Source organism: Lepisma saccharinum, chromosome 11, assembly GCF_977018435.1.
Source record: "Lepisma saccharinum chromosome 11, izLepSacc3.1, whole genome shotgun sequence".
Classification (NCBI taxonomy): domain Eukaryota; kingdom Metazoa; phylum Arthropoda; class Insecta; order Zygentoma; family Lepismatidae; genus Lepisma; species Lepisma saccharinum.
The window spans coordinates 80,192,920-80,220,425 of NC_139239.1; the positions used below are offsets into that span (position 1 = coordinate 80,192,920).

Here is a 27,506-nt window from a genome sequence, read left to right on the forward strand (position 1 = left end):
CGCGTTGCTCGAAAATGAAGACGCCGTGTTATCATGTCGCTTTTTTAAAGAGTGAAATGATTGGCCCCATACAAACTGCACAATAACACCCCGTTCTGCTCCATATTGAGTTGCCGCTGGTTGCTCATGCCACCTTCCTTCTTTTTTCCAGCAGTTTTTTTTTTATATTTTTATCATGTTGGTAATTTTGAAATTGAACGAGCGACGGAAAGTTCCCATCAAAACGGTTGCATGGCTTCGCATTTTATTCCATTGCTGGACCAAACATGCTTTATTTTTGCATCGTTTTTCTCGCAAATCGTTATGTTCACGCTTGTGTCTGTCCTCTTATTCATGCAGCATCGGCTATCGCATCAGAACGAGCCGGCATTTTTCATTCTCAAATGATTGCGAGGGTTTATTTTCGAAAGCTTACACATTTCGAACTTTCCAATACTTAGCAATGGATTTGGTACAAAAAAATCTAATACTTTAGAGAAATTTATCACTTTCTGAAACTTACATGATTGATCGAGTTTATTTTAAGTCTACTTTGTACAGTCACGGACACTGCCGGGTTGTAACACATAGACTTTCAATGCAATCGTCACAACCCGGCAGTGTCCGTGACTGTACATAAATATGGTAATTTGGATTGAATCTACAGTTTAAACTGGGTTCCGAATGAACATTCGTGTCCACCGTTTTTGAACCCGGGGCCCATTTATTACAATGCGATGACGTTAGAACTACTCCAGCAGAGAAGCGCTCTAAAACTTACGAGCAGAAAATTTTCATTTTCAAATACTGACGAATCTAAAATTTTCCACTTTCGGATACTTTAGAAGTTGATACTTTCACTTTGAATGATCAGAGTAAAAATGCTACAGATTCCAATATTTACGAGTGTGAATTTTCAACTGTGGAATACTTACGAATAAATAATCACTCTCGATTACTCTCGAATGTAGATCGCTTCATTATTTTGTAGTCAAGGTCACGCAGATTGCTCAGTAGTAGAAGTACTTACTTGAGATTTCAAGAATAATTTAAAAAGTCCCAATATCTTGAACCAGATTCCCAGATAAGAAATCGTTACCTTTTTTTCGACGTGCTGTATTCTCACACCTTTAAGAATTTCCCACTACTTTGCTCAGGGTTGGCTGAAATATCCAATGTTATCGAGAATGAGCCGATATGTAGGATCCCCTCCCTCCTTCCACTTCCTGTTGGCAGTTTTGAGGCTGTAAAGACCAAGATGCTTCGTTAAAAAAATTGCTAAGCAATAGCCCCCCTTCACCCCGCCCACCCGGCATGGGTGTTAATTGTGAATATCTCTTCATCAGTTTTAATTGGTGCAACTAGCCATAAGTAGCAGAGAAGCGACTCTAAATAACTAATATGCAAAATACATTCAGAACGGCACTTACAGCTTTTTCACTATTCTGTATTTTTCTTTCTGATCGAGTGATGGTATATTTTACTTCGCTCTTCTGCCACTTTTGGTTAATCGCGAAGATGAGTGATGATATGATGAAGGGATACTCACAAAAGACACCTATGCCCAAGCCGGGATTGAAAGCAGGGACCCTTGGCTTAATTGCGTGCTGTTATAACCACTCTGCCACGGAGGTCGACGTATCTTTCTGATTTGATCTCGCTGTCTTCTATAGAGTAATTTTATGCTAGGCAAAAGATACCAGTGCTCAATATGTTTCAAACGTTCATTTAAGGGTTTATAGAGAATTGGGACATCTTTGTGTGTGTGTAATGAATCTGTTGATAGCGACATGCACTGCTGAGGGGTGCCGCATTCGAAGGTGTGCCAAAACCTTGATTTTGATTACATAAGCGTGGCTATTTGTTTTACAAAGAGTTGCTACAAACCATACACGCGTATTTCATATTGGAAACAACAACATGGGAGAAAATAATGGAATTTCAGAAATGAAACATAGATGGCAGTAAAAGTTTGTTCGAGGATAAGTATCGATTTAGTAAAAGTAAAAATAAAATAAAAATATGTAGAGAAGATGTAAGCAATGTATAAAAAAAATAGAAAATAAATAGAAAGGTAAGTAAAAGTAGTTTACATCATTCAACAAGTTCAAGCCTCCAGTCAATTGTAAGGCATGCATAAAAAAGTACAAAAAAAAAAAATGTGATCAAGCACACACAAATTTTCAAATTTGCTGCTCAACAACATAATACATACGTACATTGCAAAACAATTCAAGCTGAGATGACTGTTGTTTTGTTTCATCATGTATGTATGTATTAATAGACGTATTCTTTAACGGTAATACTTAAAGTATTTTTATAAAAGGCTATTATTTTTTTTATTTCAAACCGTAAATATGTAAGTGTGCTCCAAAAAAGCATCCTCGCTCACGTGAAAATGTTATCTTCAGACTGCACTCAGAAACTTGTAGAAATGTTGGTTGATCGTCAGCTACAGTTGCTCTCAACCACATCAGTAGAAACGAAACATGAAATAATATGTGCTACCGTTAATCTTAACAGTATATTTCTACCAGATAAGTACGCCTTCTTGCAAGAAAAGCACTGATTGGCTGTCTACAAGCATGGCCTTGAGACGTAACCTGTAACTGGAAACTCTGTCTCAATCGCTGTAGTCAACGTAATGGTATATAACGAAGGGGTTATCCAGCATGGTTCATGAGCCACGATAACAGATGAAAATTAACTGTCTCGTGCGTGCACGCAAGTTTACGAATTATTTACGACGAGTGCGTGTCCCTTTGTATCCGAAACGATAATGAGGTCGATCCTAATCCGCGTGCCATTAAAAATCCAGCAGTGTCATTTGCGGGGGACGAAGAGTTTTGTGTACTTTTCAACAATATGCTGCACGCAATTACGATCGCTCACACGACATGCTCTGTATAGCCTGTGGAGGCACTGAGTGCGTCACTCGAATATTCATGGTCCATTTGAGGGCCCTGCCGTGGGCGTATTTGGTTTACCACGTACTAAAGCGCACCATACACTGGTGAAAATAACGCATGTGGTTATCGTCAGCTTTTACGCCTGTGAATAATGTATAGTAGTGGCGGAAATAAAGAATATTTATCTTTATCGCAATCTTATCTGATCTGCGCATGCCCATACATTTTGCAATGGAATTCAAAAGTCAACCTCACTTTCACGTAGCCCGGTAACTGCAAAGTTGCAGGTCAACGAGGCTCTGGCGTCAGGACCAACAGCCAATAAAATCTTCTGTAGGGTTGTGTTTTGTCCTTTTATGTGTTGAGTGTCGCTTTACAGTAAGGAGATTTTACTTCTGAGGGACAGATGTTGGTTTTAGTTATGGTAAGGGCCCAGGCCTCGTATAATGTGACGGGCAAATAGCCTAAGAGCTGATGCACCACAGAATTGTATTTCAATCAATTCAATTCAGTGTTGCAATAGTTGGAACTGCGATACCCTTGGAGTCTCGATAGGGAATTCATTTTGATTCGACACAAAGTTATTGCAGTGATTTCTGGAGCCAAAACGCTCAAATATTACCGACTCGTGTCATACTGCCATGTCTTTTTATTGGAAGAAAGACGAAACCACAAACAGATTCTGGTTTGTTTTGTTTTGTTTTTGTTTGTTTGTTTTTCAAGAAGCAATTACTTTTGTTTCGAGCTGTAAACTATGAGTAACTCCAGAATCACTCAGCATAATAGCAATGTTGGGTAGGAAGACGCTAGCTACTGCACAGTTGTGGAGAGAGCCAGCACTAACTACTGCATTTAACATAAAATTCTCTTGCTACCTACTGTTAACATATACGTCTGCTAGTTTTTGCTCTATTATTATTATTATTATTATGATTTTTCTCTGTGAAGAAATATTTCGGTCCCGTTCAAATTGGTTTGGTATTGTGTTCATCATGAGAACTACTCTAAATATTAGGGTAAAGATAAAGTTCTCCGTGCATACAGCACCGTGTCGTGAAGGCACATTTAGGGGAGGTGGGGGTAGGGCCCTACATATTCTTGATCTAGGCCATTTTGGAGATGATGTGATCAGCACCACGCTACGGTCGCCTTTATACCCCAGGGTTGCCCCAGGTTCCCATTGATTTGAGGTTTGGTGAGTCCCAGAGCCTGTATATGCGGAGACAAGCCTGAATAATTCCGATTTTAGATCATCCACTTCTGGATTTTTTTTAAAGATTCGAACCCGAGACCCCTGGCTTAATAGCGCGCTGTAGTAACCACTCCACCACTTAAAATAAAATGTTTTTACTTTATTTCTGATTAGCCAGAACGGAGTTCCGGTGCGTTCCAGCTAATGTACAGTGGTGGAAAGAAATGCCTTCCCCATAAAACTACTGCTACCATACTCTGTCCTGGCTATCTCTGGAGCAAGAGAACGAAAACAAGTTTCTGAGCAAGTAGTGTTGCGAGACGGCTCCACCCATGAACAAGTAAGAGGGAACGGGATTGCGTGAAGAAGGGAAAAGCGACTGCAGTTACCAGCCTTACCAGAAGCGGGTACTGCTTCGCTCTGCCCACTCGATTTCTCTGCCACTATGCGCGGCCTTGCTCTAGAGATAAACGGGACAGAGTATAAGGCTCTATGGGGGAAGTATTTTTTTACATGACTGTACATCTTGTTGCCAGTTTTCAGAACAAAAGATGATTGATTGAACGAGCGAACTTTAATATCCTTTATTGAAAACCGTCAAAACCATTATCCGTTATTCCATAACTTCACTTACCACATCCCCATTCAACCATAGAACCACAAAGCAATCATTTACCACACAAGATGTTTGCCTTTGAGCAAAAGATGAATCATACGGAGAAGACTAAGCAGTCATAATTACAATGAAGTCAAACTCCTTTACTTGACAGGGCAAAAGGTTTCCCAGCTTCCAGCGAAAGCGTTTCAGGTGCAAAGTAATTACACAGAAAATTATTTTCGACACTTTGCTCGGGGTGATTTGGTATTCCCAGGCAACATGAAAATTTCACCCGAGGGCTAGTTGCAAAAGTGAGACAGGGTCTGTCGGAATTTCCACACTTTGAAAACCGGTGAAACGGGATCAAGGTCGGACATTGCAGCACAACAAAGGGGTTTGCTCAAAAACCCAAAATTATTATTCTTTGTACCTTCATATTACCTTGAAAGCTATGAAGCTTTTATTGACAAGTGGTTGTCAAAGAGCATTCCTAATTATCAAATCATTTTAAAGTGAAGGTTAATCTGCTCCGAACACTGGCGTACGCAGGATTTTTTTTTTCGGGGCTTGGCTGAACATTTGAAATTAGATGGTTCATGGTGCTTTCAGTGGTGCAGGAATATTTTTCATTGGGGGGGGGGGGGGGTACAAAATTCGTCTTCCATATATACGTCTGTTTGGGTGGAGGGATGTAAGTGTGTGCACGCATGAATGGGAAATTCCATATTAGAAGAGCCCTCGCGGATTTCCTCGTTTTAATAGAACGTTTTCTTAAATAAATTTTATACAAGGAAAACCATGCATTCGAAAGGAACTTCTTGGTACAATATGAATAGCCTGTTTGAAGACTTAGGTTTATTTTCTCATGTAGTCCTATTAAATGTAGTCCCATTTAGATTATTGTAAACGTGTGTTTTATGGTGACATGCTAGGCTAACTTTAATGTAAGCGAAAGCATGTGTGAGTCACTATTTAAAGTTTATCGCATCTACAAAGAAAATCCAAAACGCATTTCCACCTCCTTTAAATATTGTGTGAATTCAAAGGAAATTGTACGAATTGAAAATCTACAGCTAAATGTGAACGCGGGTTCAGTCTCAGTGCCATGAATCTAACCTTTACTGATCAGAGTGATATAAAATATTTGCTTGGATCATAGATTAGATCGCCGTAAATCAATTTCGGTGGTACCCCGCAGCTGGTCTTTCTTTTTTCTCCACGAGATATGAGCTGAAATAACCATTTTAAACCTTTGTTTTAAAAGTTATTGAAAGACAAAAATGGTTATCGGAGATCATTTTAAGTTTTTTTTTTCTGATTACTGTCTTGATTTGAATTTTTTATTTTCTAAAAATTTGGGGAGTATGCGTACTTTCAACTTTGAATATCTGTATATTTCGCTCTCTCTCTCTCTCTCTCTCTCCTTCCTCTCTCTTCCTCTCTCTTTCTCTCTCTCTCTCTCTCTCTCTCTCTCTCTCTCTCTCTCTCTCTCTCTCTCTCTACCCTTTTCTCTTTCTGTTTACCTTTTTCTGTCCATTTTTCTCCCTCCTTCCCCCTCTCTCTCTCCCTGTGTTTTCTTTCACCATCATTTCCTCTCTCTCTTCCCCCTTATCTCTTTCATTTTGTCTCACAATGTGGTCTTTCTCCCTCCCTCCCCCCTATTATATCTTATACTTGATTGATTTTATTTATTTAGTTTATTTTACTTCGCCTTCTGCCACTTTTGGGTAACCGCGAAGATTAGGATGAATGATGGTATGATGAAATCGATGAAGGACACTCACAAAGAGCACCCATGCCCCGGCCGTGATTCGAACCCAGGACCTCTGGCGTCGTTCTGCTAACCACTCCGCCACGGAGGTCAGCTTCTTATACTTGAATATTACGATTTTAATTCAGTTCCATTTTGTGAATTTCCTGCCCGTCTATTGCATAATTGGGACAATGAACTGGCCCATGCCTTATCGTTGAGGGGTCTCCCCGATGGCGCAGTGGTAGCGTCGTCGCCTTGTAGTCAAGGGGTCCCGGGTTCGGTACCCGGTGCAGGCACTTAGCGGTTCGGATCCCACTTTAAACTGTAGGTCCAGTCCCAATTAGCTTTAATGTGCATCAAGTGACTTAAAACCCCAAGTTAACTAACTAACCCTAACCTTGATTCGAACTCAAGTCCCGTAGTGGTGTCGCTGTTGCCTTGTAATCAATGGGTCCTGTGTTCGGTCACCGATCGATCCATAGATTGAGTCCTAATGTGTTGTACAGTCAACGGCAAAGATAATGGTAGGCTAATTGTCCACCGCTATTTTCAATATTTTTATATTCTACATCCTGTGTTGCTTTAAGGAATGAAACTATGTTGGTTAGAAGCAGGCATTGTTCTCTACTTATTGACGTTTTTATTTCAATTCATTGTCATCACATTGTGTAATTCAAAACGAATGAAGATAGTGGTGGACAATTCGCCTACTGTTTCTTTCGCCGTTGGGTGTACAAAGTAGACTTAAATCCAACCTTGAGTCCTTCAATACCCGATGGAGGCACATAGTAGTTTGGATCCCACTTACCACTGTAGGTCCAGTCCCTATTAGTCTTAATGTGCATAAAGGGGAGTTAAAACTAAAATTCAATCAATCAACCTTGAGTCTGAACTCAAGTCCTTTGATTGCTCGTGGTTGTTCATTAACTGGAGCCAGAAACATAGAAAATGGCTCATGTGCTTCAAGTTCGAAACCTTATTGAACACAGGGTGAAACAATATTAATGGTCTTTACTCGAAAATAAATGTGATTTACAAACTTGTCCAGGAAGGTATCTAATTTTGAAAATCTTCACGATTACTGCACGAGAACGAACACAATATACGACAGATAATACAAGATGGCAGAGCAGAAAGTATGTCATCCTATAACTTGATTGCTAGAAATTTCGGAGATTTTTGAATGAGAAGAACATTGTACTATAATTACGAAACTACACTTTGTAACTCGCAGATATTTAATTCTTGTAAAGAACGGTTAAAATGTGATAAAATTCTTATGATTTACGCTCCTTACGCCCAAATAATTTCGAAAGTTCTTTTTTCAGTGAATGGAAAAAATATAAATTTGAAAATTTAGTTTGATTGACTTCGGGGTCTTTTTTACTTTGGAATTAAGAACTTCGAATATGGAACTGTGAAGCTGTTATAACAAAATCATAGAAAGGAAATAACTCCGAACGAGTTAGGCAAATGGTTAAGATGATACGGACTAGTATCTGGAAAGTCGAAGGTTTAAATCTCGAGTCAGGGAAATGTTCCCACTCTTTTATGTTTCGTTATTGCAGGCGAATGCTATACCATTGAACGGAGGTTTTGGATTTTTTCTTGTTCCTTTCATTTATTTGTAGCCGACATTCGTGGTGGAGTGGTTAGTACATCGTGGTACGGCGCCAGGGGTTCCGGGTTAAAATGCAGGCTTAGGCATAACTGTGCTTTCGTCAATTTCATCATACCACCATACACGAATTTTTGTCTGGGGGCTGCAAGTACCAGGCTAAACGTACCAATAATAAAAATAACATTATTATTATTGTTAGTAGTATTAGCCTAGTAGTAGTAGTAGTAGTAGTAGTAGTAGTATCAAAGTCGTTATTACCCTCATAAATTACGCAAAGAGGGGGTAGAAGTCGGTGCTAAAGCATTTGTGTTGGAACATACGATTTCAAATATTTTTTTTCAAAACGTTCAATTTCAAATTAATAGTAGAAAACAAGCACACAAACTGTATTTTTTAAAATACACAAAATGCATGATAAATGTATTCCGAATATAACTTTAACAAAGTTTCTTTAATGCATATATATATATATATATATATATATATATATATATATATATATATATATATATACAACATATATTATTTAAATACATTACATAAACAATTGATTCACCTCATAATAAACCAACAGCAGAAATGATATAAATTGTCTCTGAAATATGTTCCCTCCTTTTCCTCAGAACAATTGCTCATGCATTTAAGACAAAATCAATTAAGAGAAGTCTTACTTCTATTTCTGGTAAGCATTACAGGAAACAATTATACAGGGTATCATTTTAATAGCGCCCACGGACCACGGAAACGTATAGAGAACATCAAAACAAACAACTTTTCTCAGTAACATTTTTCTCGTTGGTGCATCATTTCGGCGCAACAGTTGTTCAAATAAGTCCGTTTTGCCGCCTGAATGCTGGCAACCACACACAATATTTGATTGCGTTTGTGAGTCATATCCCGTCGTGAAGCGATGCGTTCCAGGGTTGCCAGGAACACACATATTCTGTGAAAAATTACATAGCTACAATCAGCCACATTATGTACCGTAAAACAAAACGAGAAAACACGTTCTGAAACATAACAAGAAGTAGACAAACGATACGAAAAATGATAGAAAGAAAATAGAATTCAAGTGAAAGTGGTCATATCGAATTTTGTCTCAGCTTACATGTCAAATATTTCCAAATCTAGTTACCAAGTTGGCATCTACAATTTAGTCTATCTACTTCGTCCTTCTGATACTAGTTGTCTGTGACACACTTAACAGATCACAAAATAGAAATGAAAGAACTCAGAATTCCAGAGATAAACAACACATTCAGGGCATTATGAAGCAAGTGACAAAAATGGTTGAAAATACAGGGATATAAATAGTAGTAATACAAGCTCTCCGACGACTGTGTTTATCTACGCACCAGATACACATGTAATAGTTTGCAACTGTGAACAGGGCAGTATATTTGCTACTGATTCATAATTAGATTGTTACTGTGGTTGTTGCTACATGTTTTAGCCGTAATGTAACAACGTGAACCTCGGATACTTCCCTTATCAGCACAAAAGTACCACAAGGCATCTGGACAAAAACCTGTAGATATCAACCTTGCAACGAGATTTACAAATATTTGACATGTAGCTGGGCGTATACAGTAACATGTAAGCTGTAAGTCCAATAAAATGTATTGTTGTTGATATATGACATGTAGGCTGAGACAAAATCCGATAATGACACTTTATTTTGAATATGTTTTTACCATTTCTCATATCGTTGGTTCACTTTCCCTGAAATGACTGCCGACCTTCTGGCTGGTAGGCTATGATGTTCGGTCTACTGGACGCGTTTCTCGCTTCGGTTTACAGCTAATAATGTGATTGGTAGTTTGTCATTTTTCACAAAATTTGTGTGTGCCTTGCAACCCTGCCGTGCGCTGTTTCGCCGCAGGAAATGACGTCACAGATACGATCAAATGTTGTGTTGGGTTGCCAGCATCCAGGCGGCAAAACGGTCTTTTTTGAACGGCTGTAGCGTCGAATCGACGCACCAACGAGAAAAATGTTACCGAGAAAAGTTGTTTGTCTTGAGGTCCTCTATACGAATCTGTGGTCCGTGGGTGCCAGTTTAATGACACCCTGAATATTGCAAGCGAAGCGAGCAAGAAAAGTTTCCGGTCCAATTTTTTGCAAACTGAAAACAATATTTATTTAATAGGGTGCAAGTAATTTAACAAGGCACCATGACATTCTCTCTTTTGCAACTTTTTAAATTTAGATTGCTCGGCAACCAGGGCCGACTCCCGCCGCCCCCTATCTACGGCTCTGAACTTGGTAAGACTAAGAAAAGCAGGAATAGCGAGCGATGCGAGCAAGAAAATTTTAAGCAATGCATTTTTATTTGCATAAAAGTTTAAATTTAAGGGGCAATTGCCTCTCTGTCCCCCCTTAAAGTGTCCTTGGGCGATTGTTTGCCCCACCTTTGTCCCCCTTTAAATGATATCAGTCTTGGGTTTGGGGAGGGCAATAACCCCCTGTGGTTACGCCACTGCATACCATCACTCATCCTCATTAGTCAAAAGTGTCAGAAAAGCAAAGCTTAATAACAAAATCATTGTTCTTCTCCCATTCGGTTAGTTTATGTGTACAAATAGGAGACGTTAAATACGTCATCAACAGCATCAAGAAGAATAGAATGACATTTACTCCTCAAAAAACATTTATCACTTTGCACAAATTTATTTGCAGTATCTATATCCTGCCGCATCGTAATATCTCATTGATCTGCATCTTGTAACTTCTTTTTATCATAGTAACTTCTTTTTGATGTTACTATCTGCTTCTTTCTTGCTCTTATCAATTACATTTCCCACAGACATTATCCCACAAAAGAAACATTCACGTTTCCTTCTATCGGGGAACTGTTAAGGCAAGGACCAAGCTGGATAAAAAAAATGTTTGCGTTGCGTGAAATTACCAAAGATCTTGTAAAATAAACTATATACTCTGTACCACGAATCTGTGGAGCGAAGCCACGCATAACCGCAGAGAAGGGGAGAAGGCGAGTGGGTTGAGCTTAGCAGTGTGCGCTGGTGCAAATGGCTGGTAACTGCTCCGTTTCAATCTCACGCGTTCATTGGTAGAGTCGAGCGCCCTCAAGTTACTACTAAAGCAGAAGACTCATTTTCGTTCACTTGCTTCACAGATCTCTGGAACAGAGTATAATCAACAGGCGGCGCTGATGTATGTTGAAGTCATCAGTATAGTAACGAACAATTATACATCCTGACGTAAAAATTGCCTCGGATGAGCGAATAACTGAACATCCTAGCGTATAAGTTAAACTTGAAGAACCAACACTTGAACGTCCCAGCGTATAAGTTAACTTTGAAGAACCAACACTTGAAAATCCTAGCGTATAAGTTAACCTTGAAGAACCAACACTTGGAATATCCTAGTGTAAAAATGTATGTAGGTTGGTAGATTGACTGATTGAATTAGGTTATATTGCGTCGCTTTTCTGCCACTTTTGACTAATCGTGACAATGGCGATGACTGATGATATGATGAAATTGATGATGGGACACTCACAGAGAACACCTACGCCCAGGCCTGATAGCAATATGTAAATTGCAAAATATACATAAATTCTCATAAACGCCAAACACGTATTTCCCATTCTCGCCCGTTTTCAAAATGTCCTTGCATATACTATTAACCATCACTCGTCTACAATAACAATTGCAAGTAATAACATAAAATTCATGTGAATCTCACATATATTATTGGTTTGCGAGCGGAGGGAGAATGAACATTTTTGTACGACATTTGCTTTTTTTATTTGTTCTTGGGGGGGGGGGGGCTTTTCCGTCGGGGCCAGCTTGCTCCCTTGGTCCCCTCTCAGCGGAACTGCCTATACCAGATTATTGAAAATAATATTTTTAATTCTTTTTCACAAATCTAATCTCATTATTCTCCATTTTGTGGTCAATAGAAACCTGGTGGTGGAACCCCAAAAGTCCCCAAAAAGTACATAAATCCTTGGGACGCCGATATTGCGCACGCGCGTGTGTACACACACACACACACACACACACACACACACACACACACACACATATATATATATATATATATATATATATATATATATATATACATATATATAGATAGATAGATAGATATAGATATAGATATAGATAGATAGATAGATAGATAGATAGATAGATAGATATAGATACATATATATATATATATATATATATATATATATATATATATATACACACATACATATACATATATAAACCCATTTATTTGAGCTGTATCTCTACGTCTCCTCATCTTATTTCTACATATGTATACATAATATAGTTATTGAAGAAATTTTAAACGGGATATATACAAATATACAAGTAAGTATATTCCTGTTATAGAGATCGATAAAGGTCACACATTCTTTCATAAATGTTCCACAATATGATTTCAATGATCATATCGAAGTAGTTAATAGCTTAAAACAATAAAGCTTTTCACCCGTTGTGCGTGAGGAGGGGGCTGTACGCCCTCTTGCTTTAATTTGCACGAACACTGCAAGTTGGCTATGTCAAAGAACATGGACCTCAAGGTACAAATTCGGTTATGCAGTCGTGACAGGTCTGGAAGTGAGTTCGAAATGTTCATCAAAACTCGTTTCCAATGTTTGCTTTTGGGACCGCCTGACTCCGTTAATGCGATTTGTTGCTATGGCAAATAAAGCGAGAGGAAAAATGAATTACTAATTTCGATGGCCCCTGGCGCGTCCCTCTCGCACATGAAACGAAACGATGGATACTCTCAGCAATTACGAGCTGCTCGTTTCAGTGACACTGAAAAAATACCGGAAAGTTGATAATCTGCCGGGTTTATGCGAAAAGCGTCATTTACTGACCACATATGAGTTTTTGTTTTAAGTCCACTTTATGCACAGATAGGCCAATCGGGACAGGACCTACAGTTTAAAGTGGGATCCGAACATTATGTGCCTCCACCCGGTGTGAAATCCGGGACCCATTGATTACAAGGCAACTACGCTACCACTACGCCATCAGGGAGGCACATTGACCACATATAAGAAGAACATGTAAGCTTATTAACGACTGGACCCTCCGATGTGTCGTGTTTGTAAAGTCTATTTAAGTATTCGGCATATTCTTGTTGAATGTGCCAATCTTGCTTTCCTCAGGCAGACTTTAAATCTTCCAAACTGTTTGTCCTTCCTCTTGGACGATGACAAGTGTTTTATCAAATGTGTTTGGCTCTTCCACCGTCTGTGAGGAAGTTTTGAAAATTCTTACTTTTTAATGTGTTGTGTTCGTCTTGTGCAGGTTCTTTGCAACCTTGCACTTTTAGCTTTTCCCAATGGGTTTTATACACCCCTTGTGTTAAATTTTAAGTAAGAATTTTAGAAAAGGGGATATTTTCCCGTATACACTGAAGGGTACAAGAAAATGTATCGACGCACCCAAAAATTTAAATTCAATCAATCAATCATTAACACTGAGCCGAAATTTGTTATTTTCATTTCAATAATACAGAATGGAACGAATTAGGCCTATCCGATAGCGTAGTTGTAACACTGTTGCCTTGTAATGAGGTTCGTATATTGCACATTAGCTCGGATTCCACCCAGTCCCGAGTAGCCTATCTGAGCATAAAATGAACTTAAAACAAACTTTCAACACAAATAACACTTCCAATATCTGATTGGCCTTGGACAACCTAAAGAATGCTCATTTTAGCCATGGTATATGAAAGTGTATGTGGTCGAAATTAGGCAGCTCAATCGTATATCGAATATAGCGATTTCATCCATGATATAACGTGACTAAAGTGGGTAGTATTATAATATTTGCTAAATATCTTAATATTATATCAGATTTGGAAAGAAAGAAAAAATAAGTGAATACTAGTATTTTAGTTGTAGACCTCAAGATCAAACTACGAAATATTATATCAAAATTCGTGAAACGTGCAAAATAACAGCCTAAACGTAAAAACACAAAGTTTAATGTTAAGTATATGAAAGTGAAACTAGCGGGCAAGAAAATGTGTTACTTTAATTTCACTTCACTTCTTCCGTGATGCTCCTGGGTGAAATATGTCTGTAATCCGAGGTTTGCTCACTTTAACCTAAAAGGTCTCCTGTATTTCTATTTTAATCATGAAAATAATCTTACGAGGATTGCACAAGGGGTCTCGGATTCGAATCCGGGTTTGGGCGTTCTTTGTGAGTGTCACTTCATCAATTCCATCATATCATCACTCATCCTCATCTTCGCGTTTAGCCAAAAGTGGCAGAAAAGCGAAGTAAAATAAACCAATCAATAAATAAATCGTACTCTGTTTCATATTTTATACTAGCAAACAGAGATGACATATTCACACATAAAATTGTCGGAAATTTTGCTATCTAAAAATTTTGAAAAATTAAAATATTATATGTCTTTCCGGTATTTGCTGCTCATGATTTCTACTATATTTTGTACCTTATACAGAGCCACGGTGATGCAGTTGGTATGGCGTCTGACCGTTACGCAGGAGACCCGGGTTCGATTCTCGGCGTGGACCGTGCAGCCTGTAGGGCTCTAGGGTTCAAGCAGCCGCTAACAAAATGGGTACTTGGGAGTAACACTGGGTGGTAAAGGTGGCCGGAGCGTGATGTTGATCATATCAGCTCCACAACTGGCAGAGATTGAATGTGCCTGACCCTTCCTCCACATCTCCTTACTTAGCCTTTACGGCGTGTTAGAGTATCCAGAGCGCAGATTTTTTTAGGGTAAGTTATATGTTGTTCTCTTTAAGTTGAAGAGGCGAAATATTAGTTGAAATTGGTCGAAATGTATGGTAAACATATGAAACTGATCAAAAAAGAAAACACAACGAAGCACGCATGCAATGGACGAGACTCGAATCTATAACCCTCGGAGGAAATGTCCTGAATCGAAACCATGCTTGTTACCTTTCCGCCCCTGGTGCTCCTTAACATATTCCACACCGCTAGTCCGAACCCTATATGTGTCTCGCTACTGTCCACATATTGATGGTTTGTGCCAACGTACTGACAAGCTAATAACTATTGTGTGCGTAATGAGGAAGTTCCGCCGAGAAACGCATTCGACACATGCTCTGGAAGTTCATAGTCCATCAAGCAGCCGATTTGAATCACTCTCACAGCAGGAACACCCAGGATCCCGATAGAGAGCGACCTCCCCTACTAACGAATTCATCCTAATAACCCCTAAAACTTCCCTGGGGTTCCTTTCTTGTAACAAGAAGTATAATAAACAATTTCGTATTTTGGCCTCGAACACACGTTACTCAGGATAATGTCAACACACACACACACATCACAAATAAGGTATGCATATATATACAGGTTATTTCTAAAGTTCATTTCCAACGCGTAGGAGGTGATTCTATAGGTGAAAATAAACACAGAAGTTTATGTGACGAAATGCCGAAAACGGCACCCATTCGGATTTATTGAAGTGGGAAAAAATGTGAAAATTATGTTTACAAGGAAATAGTGGCACAGCAGCCAACCACATGACCGCGGCGAAGGGCGTTCCACAAAGAAATTCGGCATGCTCTCATTCAAAAAAGAACATGGCAGATGTGTGAAGTTGATGCGTAAGAGATTCCCAAAGGAAGCGAATGGGTCTTTGAAGTCATGGGGGTAGGGAAGGATTTAGCTTAGCAAGGTGTCTAATCCACGGAAAGTGATATGTGTAGACTGACAACCAAGAAGAAAGCGATGATCCGTAGTGAACATCACCATTACGTAGAAAAACAAACATGGTGGTGGTGCTGCGGTAGGTTGCATATGTGTCCACATGTTCACTGTGTGCAGAGTGGAGGTGCCGAGGGAGCCACATCACAGACGACTTTCAAACTGTCTGCCATTAACTTCCACGCAGAGTTGACAACGCCGAATCAACGATTGTCTAGTGCGAGCAAACAACCCCGCGGTGTCTACTATCGTCGCTGTGGCGACATTAATGCGTGCAACGAGATCCTCGGCCTACACGACAGGTGTTTCGTATACAAGGCGTTTCATCTCTCCCATAGATAGAAGTCCAGGGGAATGATGTCCAGCGATCTTGCTGGCCACGGCACAGGCCCACCCCTACCATTACAGCGATTGTGGAATAAGCCATTGAGGAAGTGACACACATTTTGATCGAAATGTGGTGGTGCACCATCGTGTTGGAACCATAGTCCTTGCCTCAGTGCCAAGGGCACGTCCTCCAACAGTTCAGGCAAGACATCACGAAGAAATGCATGATACGAGTATGTGCCACCATACAGGCGAACAGGGAAAATGTACGGCCCAATCAAATGGTCATGCACTATCCCACACCACATATTAACCGCAAACCTGTGCTGATGGTGTGCAACGAGAATTGCACTGTTCTTACTATTGATCACGCCCGTTTTGGTGAACGTTGCTTCACCGGTCCACAACACCCTCTTCGTAAAATTCTGGATAATTTCCATCTGATGAAAAAAAAAAACATTGGCAAAACACCACACGTGGGCCAAAGTCCTGAGCTAAAAGGTCTTGTATCTTTTGGAGTGGGCACTGGCTATAGCGCGTGTACTGGTGTCAGGACGATCCCTGACAGCATTTAACACCGCATCCACAAACTGATCTGTGCGCACACTTCGTGGTCTTCCAATTTCTCGACGGGGTGGTAGCACTGATCCTGTTTCTCCAAGTCGAGTATGCACTCTTTGAAAGAAGGTGTACAACTGCAGCCTCCTATTTGGAAAACGTTCCCCATACAAACGCCGTGCTGCATGGCTATTACTTCCTGTCTCGCCATAAATGAAATGCATGTCTGCCAGCTTATCTGCGGTGTATGCAGCCATCCCTATTGCTAGATATCTGCCGACCCGTAGACGACGAACACTAGTACACTGTACACGATGGGCCGTGCCTATCGATAACACCTAGCAGTGCCTATTGCGAGGTTTGCCCAATTCGCCAACTTCACGTCCTTAAACTTGTACATACGTATTCAACCGCAAACGTGTGATGGTAACCTGACGCGCGGTGATGCTGATATCGCAGTACGTGTAGCACGAATGGCAGCGACCGGTGCTTTCCTGCCGGAAGAAAACTACTGTGTTAGCGCCCCTAGCGGGAAACGCCAAAGTCAAGGTCATGCTTCGGCCTTTCTGCATGTGGGTACGACAAATATCGACAACGCAACATCGCGACCAAAAACATCGCCCACATTACATCACCCGGGTTGCTCATGCTAATCACTTCATAAAACCCTTCCCTACCCCCCCCCCCCCTCCATGACTTCAAGAGATTCATTCGCTTCCTTTGGGGAATCCCTTGCGCATCAACTTTACACATCTGCCATGTCCTTTTTTTGAATAGAGCATGCCGCATTTCTTTGTGGAACTCCCTTCGCCACGGTCATATGGTTGGCCGCAGTGCCATTATTTCCTTGTAAACATAATTTTCACATTTTTTCCCACTTCAATAAATCCGAATGGGTGCCGTTTTCGGCATTTCGTCACATAAACTTCTGTGTTTAATTTCACTTGTAGAATCACCTCCTACGCGTTGGAAACGAACTTTAGAAACACCCTGTATATAGGGTGATTCCTGATCCCAGAAACGAATGCGTTAATGGTAGTTCCAACTTCACCTGGGTGCATCGGGGTAAGGGGTCCATGTGTGAGGATGCTTCCGGGACATGGCCGCCATATTGGATCGAGGGGTTATCAAAACACATTAGAATTTTCCAAGAAAAGGAATGTAATTAGTATTGTGATAACTGTAACGGTATAGAAGTTATTGACACTGAAAGATGACAACCGTGTGCTGCGGTACCCACCGGTATGCCCTAGACTCTAGGACCTAGAGGATGTGCTCAATGTGGTTCCCATCGTGCCGAACACACTCTTCGAGGCGTAAGATCCACTCGGTATGGACCCGCATGAGCATCCGCGATGCACACCACCTTCGATACCGCATCATGCGGACCTGTGATCAAATACCCGCACAATACATGATGTGGGAGGTAGGTGTCGGTATCCATGTTTATTTTTATTTGAATTTGTGATTTTCTTATTTAAGTCGGTTATCTGGCACATTTGGTTAATTGCGACAATGAAGATGAATGGAATTGATGAAGTGACACTCATGAAGGAACCAGACCACGATTCGAGCACCGGAATTTTCGTAGATGAGATCTCCTCCTTACTAGCATTGAGCCGAGACAATATAGAGGGAGAATGAAACGCAAAAACGAAAACTAGGGATGATGTGTTTTAACCTGAGCTATAGCTACCTGGAAGTAGAGGGCAGTCAGATTGTGCGAGAATTACTCTGTTAGACAGATAGAAGAAAGGTCGAAATAATATATCACTGGTAGTTCATATGTCTTGCAGCTTTCGTTAGCCATAAATAAGTTTTGCTTCTTCATTGAAACGGACCGATCACAATGCCAAGCAAATTTGCTGTTCGGCTGGTTTGTCGCAACTTATATCAGATGTGACGTGAAGTCAGATTCAGACACACCGATAGGTGATGTCATGGAGGCGGAGACCAGCAAACTGATCGAGGTTATTTTTTGGCACTCAGCTAGTCTTTCAGCCAACCAAATTTTATCGTTGTATCTCTGGTGGTTTCTAATTATAATAAATCGTTAGTTGATAGCGGCGAAATGAATGTCATCTGAGAGTAATTTTAAGGCTTTCTTGATTATCATTTTAAAACTACATTGAAAGGGGAGATAGATGGAGCAAGACATTAAAGAGGTAAATGAAATCAAGGAAAGTGGAAAGAAAGACCCTAAACGAAAAATTAGGGAAGTCAAAGTTTGTTTTCAGATCACTTTATTATCGGATAGGCTAATTTGGACTGAACCAAACCACTGTGCAATGTGCTTCCACATGGTATCGAACCCGGGATCTGTTGAATACAAGGCGAGAGTGTTACACTACGAAATGGGGTGGGTGGTTAAGGCTTGACACGGGGAAAGTAAATAGATATTATGGCATGTGTGAGAAAGATATATAGCAAGAACAAGGGTGGGCAGCAGGCTCGTAGCGAGGGGTAGGCAAGGGGGCTGAAGCCTAAGGCGCCATTCAAAGCTTTTTTTCCCTCGTAAAGACAGCAATATCGGAATACGCGAACGAGAAATTTACACTTGGCACAGGTAAGGGGAGAAGGAAAACGGGTGCAATCCACTAGCGCACAAAGAATTGAAAGTGTGCGATCGTGGTATATGAAAGGTGCCACGAGCGTACAACATCCAATGCTGCGTTGCCACATCTATGATTGTTTAATGGCTATGTTATGTTAGGTTAGGTTAGCTTCGTCTATGTCTCTGGGGTCTGCTGGTGTCTCCCACTTCTGCAGCGATACATTGCCCGTCTTACGAGGCCAAATTCTTTATGAGATAGTGAGGTTATTTAAATGGAATTGGGTGTCATGAATACAGCCTTTCACATAATATATGATGCATAATATGTGAACTTATAAGGAACCAGCCGGGGTCTCTTGAAAGGGAAAATCAGTTGACACCACGTGGCAACATCGCCATGGATTTTGTGCGCTCGTGGTATATATTTTTAACCACAAGCACTCGCAGCCTTTTGTTTGTGCGCTCCCGGCCTACGATCAGGAAAGCATACATGGTGTTTCTCGACCCTTGTTCTCCTTGAAGGTTTTCAAGTGATGAAGTGACCCCCTAGGTACTCCCTTCCGAGTACTCCCACGTGAAAATATATGTTTCCATTCAACTCGGCAATTCTAATTATTCCATTTCTTAAATATCATTCAGGTTTTATAACTATTTTGTAGATATGACTTAGCATAATGTGTAATACATAGTTTATAACTATACTAGTTTCTCAAGCAAAGTAGAATAATTTCAAATTACAAATGTTTTACTGAGAACATACTGCATGCCTACTGTTTATTTTAAATGTTATTTTTCTTTAATATTTTTTCTTATATTCTGGTAACACACTGCTGGAATTTTGTTTCCAAAGTAGTAGTAATAATATGTTTTTAAAGATGTTCTTCAGACACTAAGACAGAACTGAAATGTTCCTAAATATGCTATTTTTTTAATCAGTAATGCAAACTATGAGCTTTACATGTAACCTATATTATTCTTAATGAGTTTTTATTTGTTTCATTTCAAAATTTTTAGTATTAAATATCACGAACCGTGCCATAGGAAGAAAATATCGAAGAGCGCACATAAAGTGCCGATGATTGACAGTGTGGGGGGGGGGGATGGGAATGTCAAACCACAATCCTGCCTAGGGTGCCAACATAACTAACAAGAGAGATGATGTGCGGCAGGAAAGGGAAATAAAGTAGAATGAAAGTAAACAAATAGAATATTAAAGTAAACAAAGTAGTAAACGAGAGATATGTAAAATACAAAACAACGGGTATGAAATACAAATATATTATTTAAAGACGTGCATATTACAAAACAAGTACTTGTGAATGGTAAAGTTAAAGTCCCGTTTCGAACGCCACTTTACTTCAAAGAAAATTCCAAAAGATACGTTCACTCGTAAACAACCATCCGCCACGTCCGCGTAGAGCCCAGTATATTCTCCCCTCCAAACTTTCCCACCAATAGCGTCCGGTTTAGGAACTGAGAGTACTTGCCAAGTCCACGTGGAGTAAATGAGATGTTGCCAATTCAGTTTCTTTAGAGATTTCTTAACGTGCGGTTGCGGTTGCGTTATCTTTGCTAGGTTGTGTTATTGTTTTGTGCTATTATTTTATACAATATAAAGACCTTTGGAGTATAACGTCGCAGTGAATGAATGGATGTCTAATCACTGCAGGTAAAAGTGGCAACAGCGCTTTTCAGAAGAACAGGTTCTCGTCCGGTCGGCTTCCTCTCGAGTTGTCAAAGATACCGAACTAACGTTCCAATCAGGACTTGAACTATACGGAATGAGGCTTCAGGAATCTAGAATCCTGGATCTTGCGTTCTTCACAGCCGTCTGTTCAGTACATCCACAAGCTCTAAAAGCCTCAATTAATGAAACACAGTGTGGACTCAAAGGTCATTAGTGGCTTTAACGTAAAATCGCACCAGCCACCCCCTCTACTCGCGTGTTGCCCAGCAGCCCTCTACCGATGTGGTATAACGTCACTCATAATATCCACTCAAGGCGCGCGCAAAGCAGGGGGTTGGTTGATGGAACACGTTTCAGCAGTGAAAGCATCAAGGTTTGTCTTATCGTTCCCGCGAGTTTCGAGTTTATATTCGCAAACTGGGATAGGTAACATATTAACATCCTAAAATTCATGAAGATGAACATTGAAAAAATATTAAAAAAGAAGGAAAATAAATACTTCATCTCGTGAATATAATCGCGTATAACGTTAGAGAAGGTGAGAAAGCGAGTGGGCGAAGCGAAACAGTACATGCTTATGCAAACGGCTTGTAGTCACTTTCCTCCCTCCACGCAATCCCGTTCCCTCTCATGCGTTTATTGGTCGAGCCCTGTCGAGTCACTGCATGTGCAAATACATATTTTCGTTCGCTCGCTCTAGAGATTCTCAGAACAGAGTATACGTAGAAATAAATTAATTGTACATTTGTGAAACCAAATTACTTCGAAACGATTAATTTCTATTACAGCCTTTAAGATGAGACAGACAATTCTTGAAGATTCATTGATTTATTTTACTTCGCATTTTTGTAACTTTTGGCTAATCACGAAGATGAGGATGAGTGATGACATGACGCACACAAATAACGCCCATGCCCAGGTCGGAATTCGAATCCGGGACCACTGGAATTCTTGAAGATGAGAGAGAGCGAGAGAGGCAAGTTTTGGAGTTGCTTTCAAAAATACTTATGCTGATACGATGAATAATACTTCATGTAATTAATTAATTAATGTAATTAGACAAAGTCATGGACGTCCACAGGATTTTCTTCAGGAAGAGGCAATCAAGGTATTTTTTCCAGAGGGGGGACAAAGGAGGCATATTTTTACCCATAATAGTGATGCCGCCTCAAAAAACACTATTTCAATCTGAAGTTATGATGTTTCTTCAACGCATTTATAATAATTAACATAAATTCCAGTGTCTGAAATGAAATTATGTGTGAAATATAGAATTTTTAGGTGGACTTTCATTTTCCAACGGGAGCGTGGTCCCCGCTTGCCCCCTCTTCCGGACGCCCATGGTCGAGGTTTGTTTGATTGATTGATTGACTTGCTTTTGACTTCCCTTTTTGTGCCATTTTTGGCTAATTTGCGAAGATGGGGACGAGTGACGATATGATGAAATTGATGAAGGGACACTCACAAACATCCATGCCCAGGCCAGGATTCGAACCCGGTACCCCTGGCGTCGTAGTGCAATGTGCTAATCACTCCGCCACGGGGGCCAGCAAAGTTTGTTTGAGATCCACGTTATGCTCAGAGAGGCTAATCGTGACTGGGTTTATAGTAGTGCCTCTAGTGTGACCTGTAAACGAAACCTCTTGCTTACAAGGCTACAGTCACTTGTCCAGCAGCATTACCACTACTTCATCTCGGAGGCCTATCCAACGTAATTAATGATGAGGTGTTTATTGGGTGTGAACTTCAATCACACTTACGTTCCGAGACACTCATTTTCATCCCTCACAACACAGACTTCAAACGCATCGTCATTCTGCCAACCTCTGTGGCGGAGTGGTTACCACAGCGCGCTACGACGCCATGGGTTCTGGATTCGAATCTCAGCCTGCGCATTTGTGATTGTCCCTTCATCAGTTCCATCATATCATCACTCATCGTCACGATTATCCAAAGTGGCAGAAAAGGTACACTACCATAAATAACACTCTCGCACTCGCATGAAATATTTTTTGGCACCTTTAAATAATTCTTCCCGGCATTTTCATGTACACTTCATTGAGTAAGTGCAACTTTCTAATCGCTAACAAAATGGCAAACGTACATTCGAGATTCCCTACCGGGACACCAGGACCGACGTCTGTACCGAGATGGCAAGGTTCAATAGTCTAGCACACTTTAATTTATAGTAAAGAAAGAGTTTGTTTTAAGTCCACTTTATGCACAAATAGGGTAATCGGGACTGAACCTACAGTTTAAAGTGAGATCCGAACCACTACGTGCCTCCTTCGGGTATCGAACCGCAGGACCCCTTGCTTAATAGGCGACGACGTTACCACTACGTCATTTGGGAGGGCATATATTAAAGAAAGCATCACACTCCGCTCACACATATTGAAGGGAGAACTCATGCAACTGATAATAAGAGGGAGAACTGATTGATTTGCTTTATTTTACCTCACTTTTCTGCCACTTTTGGCTAATTGTGAGAAATAGGAAGAAGGAAAAATGATAAACAGAGCAAGAAAGAAAAACAAGAAAGAATGGACAAATTATAGAGAAACAGAGAAAAAGAAAGATAGAAAAGAGAGAAAACAGAAGTAGAGAGAACAAGAAAGAAAGGGACGATAAAGAGAAATAAAGAGATTGAGAGATAAACGGAATATGTTAGAAAAGAGATCGAGAGAAAGAAATAGGAATTTCAGGTGAAAGAGAAGCTTTGGAATAAAAAAAAAACAGAAAGAGAAGAATGAAAAAGAAAGAAAGAAGAGATAAGAAGTAGAGAATCATAACTAGACCTCGGATTTTTAGGTTCAAAATAGTGTGCTTTTAGTTTCCTAAAATAGGCTCTAAAAATACCAAAATAGGTTCTAAAAACCTTAAATTAGGCCCGAAAAATCCTGAAGTAGGTTTAAAAAAAAACTCAAAATTCTTCAAAATTCCTGAAAAATACTGATTTAGTACATCTTCAAAAACAAAATTTCAAAAGAACAGTAAGAAATTTCTTGAACTCCGGGAATTGTCCGTGAATTATTGGCTCCGGGAATTCTGCGTGAATTTCGTTTTCTCCCGTTTCGCCTTATTGCGTTTTCACCTCCCCAACAGAATTTCAAATGATTTATGTGACACGAACTTTCTAAGCCGAAACGGGACATCCCATTTCGACTTATCCTGTTTCGCCTTACACACAAAAAAAATTCCCAGCTGGGAATATTATCGATTTGAAGGGTAATTCATAATGGGAGCCAGTGGCGTAGCATGGACATTTCTGGTGGGAACGCCAAGTCCGAAGGAAGGGTCGGCCCTTTCTTGCTTAATAATTTGCTTATGGTATTAGTCGCCACAGGTATTTTTTATTTGCCTGAAGTCAGCTGGGTTTTCAATAAAACATCATCCATGCATGTTTTAGCTGGAAAATTAGATGCCTCACTATGCCAGAAATGTTTTGAACTCAGGTGTTTTATACCTTTTTTTATATCTTTCTGCATGACGCAAGTCATTAAAAACCTACCTGAATCACAAGCGCCTCTGCACAACAGTAGACGTCATTGTTGTGGGCGATCCAACTACTGATTGATTTGGTTTATTTTACTTCGCTTTTCTACCACTTTTGGTTAATTGCGAATATGAATATAAGTGATGATATTGATGAAGGGACACTGACAAAGAACATCCGTGCTCACGCCGGGATTCGAACCAGGGACCTCTGTCGTCTTGGCGCACTGTGCAAAGCAGAGTGGATGATCCAAATATCGTACACTCTACTGACAGTGCCAATTAGTAATTCAGACCACTGTTTATTACATCTTGAGAATGCTGATAAACATTTTAAAATAATTTTGTCCAGAGACCATTCGATGTTAAGAGTTTTCAAATGAATGCTAAACATTTCCATTAACACAGTATTAAGTAGTTAGATAATAACGAAAAAATACAATAAAAAATTAATAGTTTTGCGGGTTAAGTTGTAGAGCAGCCACAGGCTGAATTTCTACCACGAGGACTTGACAAAAACTGTTGATCTTTTAGTTTCTAATGCACATCGCTGTTCGTGCGATAAATCATACAATGCAGTGGCCATTAAGAAGCAGTATATTTGAGATTGGTAAAGTTACGTCAGTCAATATTGCGTATTGTAGCATCACATAGCACGAGTTGCATGAGCGCGAAGAGCGAAGAATCGGGTAGGAATTCTACCGCTGTCGTCTGCTTCAGAAGGCAGGAAGGGTCACATGAACCAATCACGATGGACCTCTCTGCTCCGTACGCTGGCGTAAGAGAGAGCATTTACGCGCGTGCTGTAGAAATCGAAGCTTTCCCTCCAGAAAGGCAGCAAGGAATATAAGAGTCCTGTACGCCGAACCTGCTCGGCGTCCGGCCGGAAAGGCATTGAAAAGAGATGCTAGAACGAGTGTTGGGCGCGAAAAATAGCTATTATAATGCCATGAAGATCAAACATATATGAAATTAGTCACGTTTTACTTTATAATCACAGCATTTAAGCATTTTTGAAATTTTAAATCTGGGAACGCCGGGCGTACGGGCGTACTATAACGCTACGCCACTGATGGGAGCAAAGAGCTTGTGATGTTGCCTATCTTAGCTCCCATTGTCCTGTCGGTTAGGTTAGGTTACGTTAGGTTTGGTTAGGTTAGGTTAATAATACATTAATAATAATGACCCCTGATGTCGATAATATTCCCTGGTGGGAAACGTTTTGTGTAAGGCGAAACAGGAAAAGGGAAATGGGATGTCCCGTTTCGCCTTAGAAAGTTGGTCACATAAATCACGCGAACTTGTATTGGGGGAGGTGAAAACGCAATAATGCGAAACTGGCCGTAATCGTGAATTTTTCTGCATAGACGTGAAAAATTCCAACTTTTATTAATCCAATATTTAATTGAATTTATACTTATTTATAAATGCCCTGACGCTTATCACAGTTTACCTTTTATTTTTATCGAAGAAGGAAAGGGAAAGAAAGCTGCGTGGAAAATAAAGGGAGGGAAATAGACAGAAAATATGTTTCAAACACGTTAGTCATTGGTTTTTTGGTATCAGACCGAGCAAATGCCTCTGTGTGACAAAAATCCTGAAAAAACTTCAAATATTTATAAAAACCTTAAAAAAGGTTTGATTTAGGCGCATAAACCTAAAATAGGTTCTAACTAGCAAAATAGGTTATTTTAGGCACTATAAAACTTCATCAGTTGATGCGTTTTTTTAATGAAACGCTGACGTAACTTCTTATATCTTATCTACCTTCAAAGGAAAAAATAGGTTAAAAACAAAACATCCGAGGTCTAATCATAACATCCGTGACCACCAAACCGAAGCTCCTCTTCAAACACTAGAGACTAAGAATACAGCCCAATGGATCGGGAGGAAGGAAGGACACAGCTCCCAAATTGGGTACAAAGATGATTCAAATTATTTTATGTTGTTGCTGCTATGAAACGTGGTAAACTGGAGAAGCTTCCCTGATGAAGATATGTTGCAAATGGGTGTTTACCTAATTCAATCATGTAATTAATTATTACTTCATGATAAACGGTTGGTAATTAATATACTATTAGCTTGTTGATAATTATTGATTAAGTGACAACCGGAATTACGATTGTCAGTTTTGTGTCATGCATTTTTAATACCACCCTCCTTCTGGTGACCATTTTTTGAAGTCCTTTCAAGATTGTCGAAATTAACCTGGAGAGGTAGAGAAGAAATGTGAAATGGCCAGAAAGAGTGGTGGATTAACCATGACAGGGATTATGCGAGAAATGGCACAACAGCGAAACGTAACACAGGATTAATGCAAAAGGTACAAGTCCGAACGGAATAAACGCGAAGAAACAAGCTCTAAAGGAATAAACAGGAAGGAATAAGCGCGAATGGAATAAACGCGTAAACGCGAAGGAATAAGCGCGAAAGGAATTACAGCGAAACTGATTAATTGCGAAACCAAAATTGAATACCGATTAAGTGCGAAAGGAATTAGCGCGAAACGGACTAATCACGAATGGAAGAAGAGCAAATGAATTAAGAGCGAAAATTTCACTTTCGTGCTCAATTCCTTTCGCGGTTGTTTTGCTGACCCGGCCAGAAGAGAAAGAAACAAGACAGACAGACAGGCAGACATAGAGAGAGAGAGTTCATTACTCCTTGGCATCAGACACACCTACCTGCTCTTCTTCGGTAATCAACTCCGCACAATATGTCCCTGTTGATTTTTCGAACCCGTTCGCTTCTTTCAACACATTAAAAGGTTGGTCATCCACGGCACTTGCACAGACACACGCACTGTCACGAGGTGAAACAGCCCGCACGGGGAGCGTTCACTCTTCCAGCAGAGTTCCCAGTGAAATGTCTGTTGTTCACATCACCTCGGCGGTTAAGCCGAGCAAATTGATGTTTTCTTTCTCTTTTTTCCTCTAAAATGTTTCCGCTCGGTTGACGAGCTGTGACGTCAGCTGTTACATGACTGCTTTTGCTGCTTCGCAAGGAAACTCTTGTCGAGATGGCTTCAAGGCCGTGCAGAAGGATTTGATTCGCGTCACTTGCTTCACCCAAGGCTCGGCAAACGACAATGAATCATCCATTCAGAGGAAGACTGACATTGCGTGTCTATG

The 27,506-nt window shown here is 40.2% G+C and overlaps 1 protein-coding gene across 2 annotated transcripts in view; it reads right to left on the minus strand.

Moving 5' to 3' along the window:
• Positions 1–27,252, minus strand: part of hdly (hadley) — a 51,235-nt gene extending 23,983 nt beyond the window's left edge. Inside the window, exon 1 of one of the 2 annotated variants that reach the window (XM_083131451.1) lies at positions 27,060–27,252. The gene's annotated coding sequence lies outside the window, so the exon portion shown is untranslated. Of the gene's footprint in view, positions 1–1,078; positions 1,148–27,059 lie in introns of those variants that run through there. The other variant, XM_083131452.1, reaches the window with a different exon arrangement.
• Between the last annotated feature and the right edge of the window lie 254 nt (positions 27,253–27,506).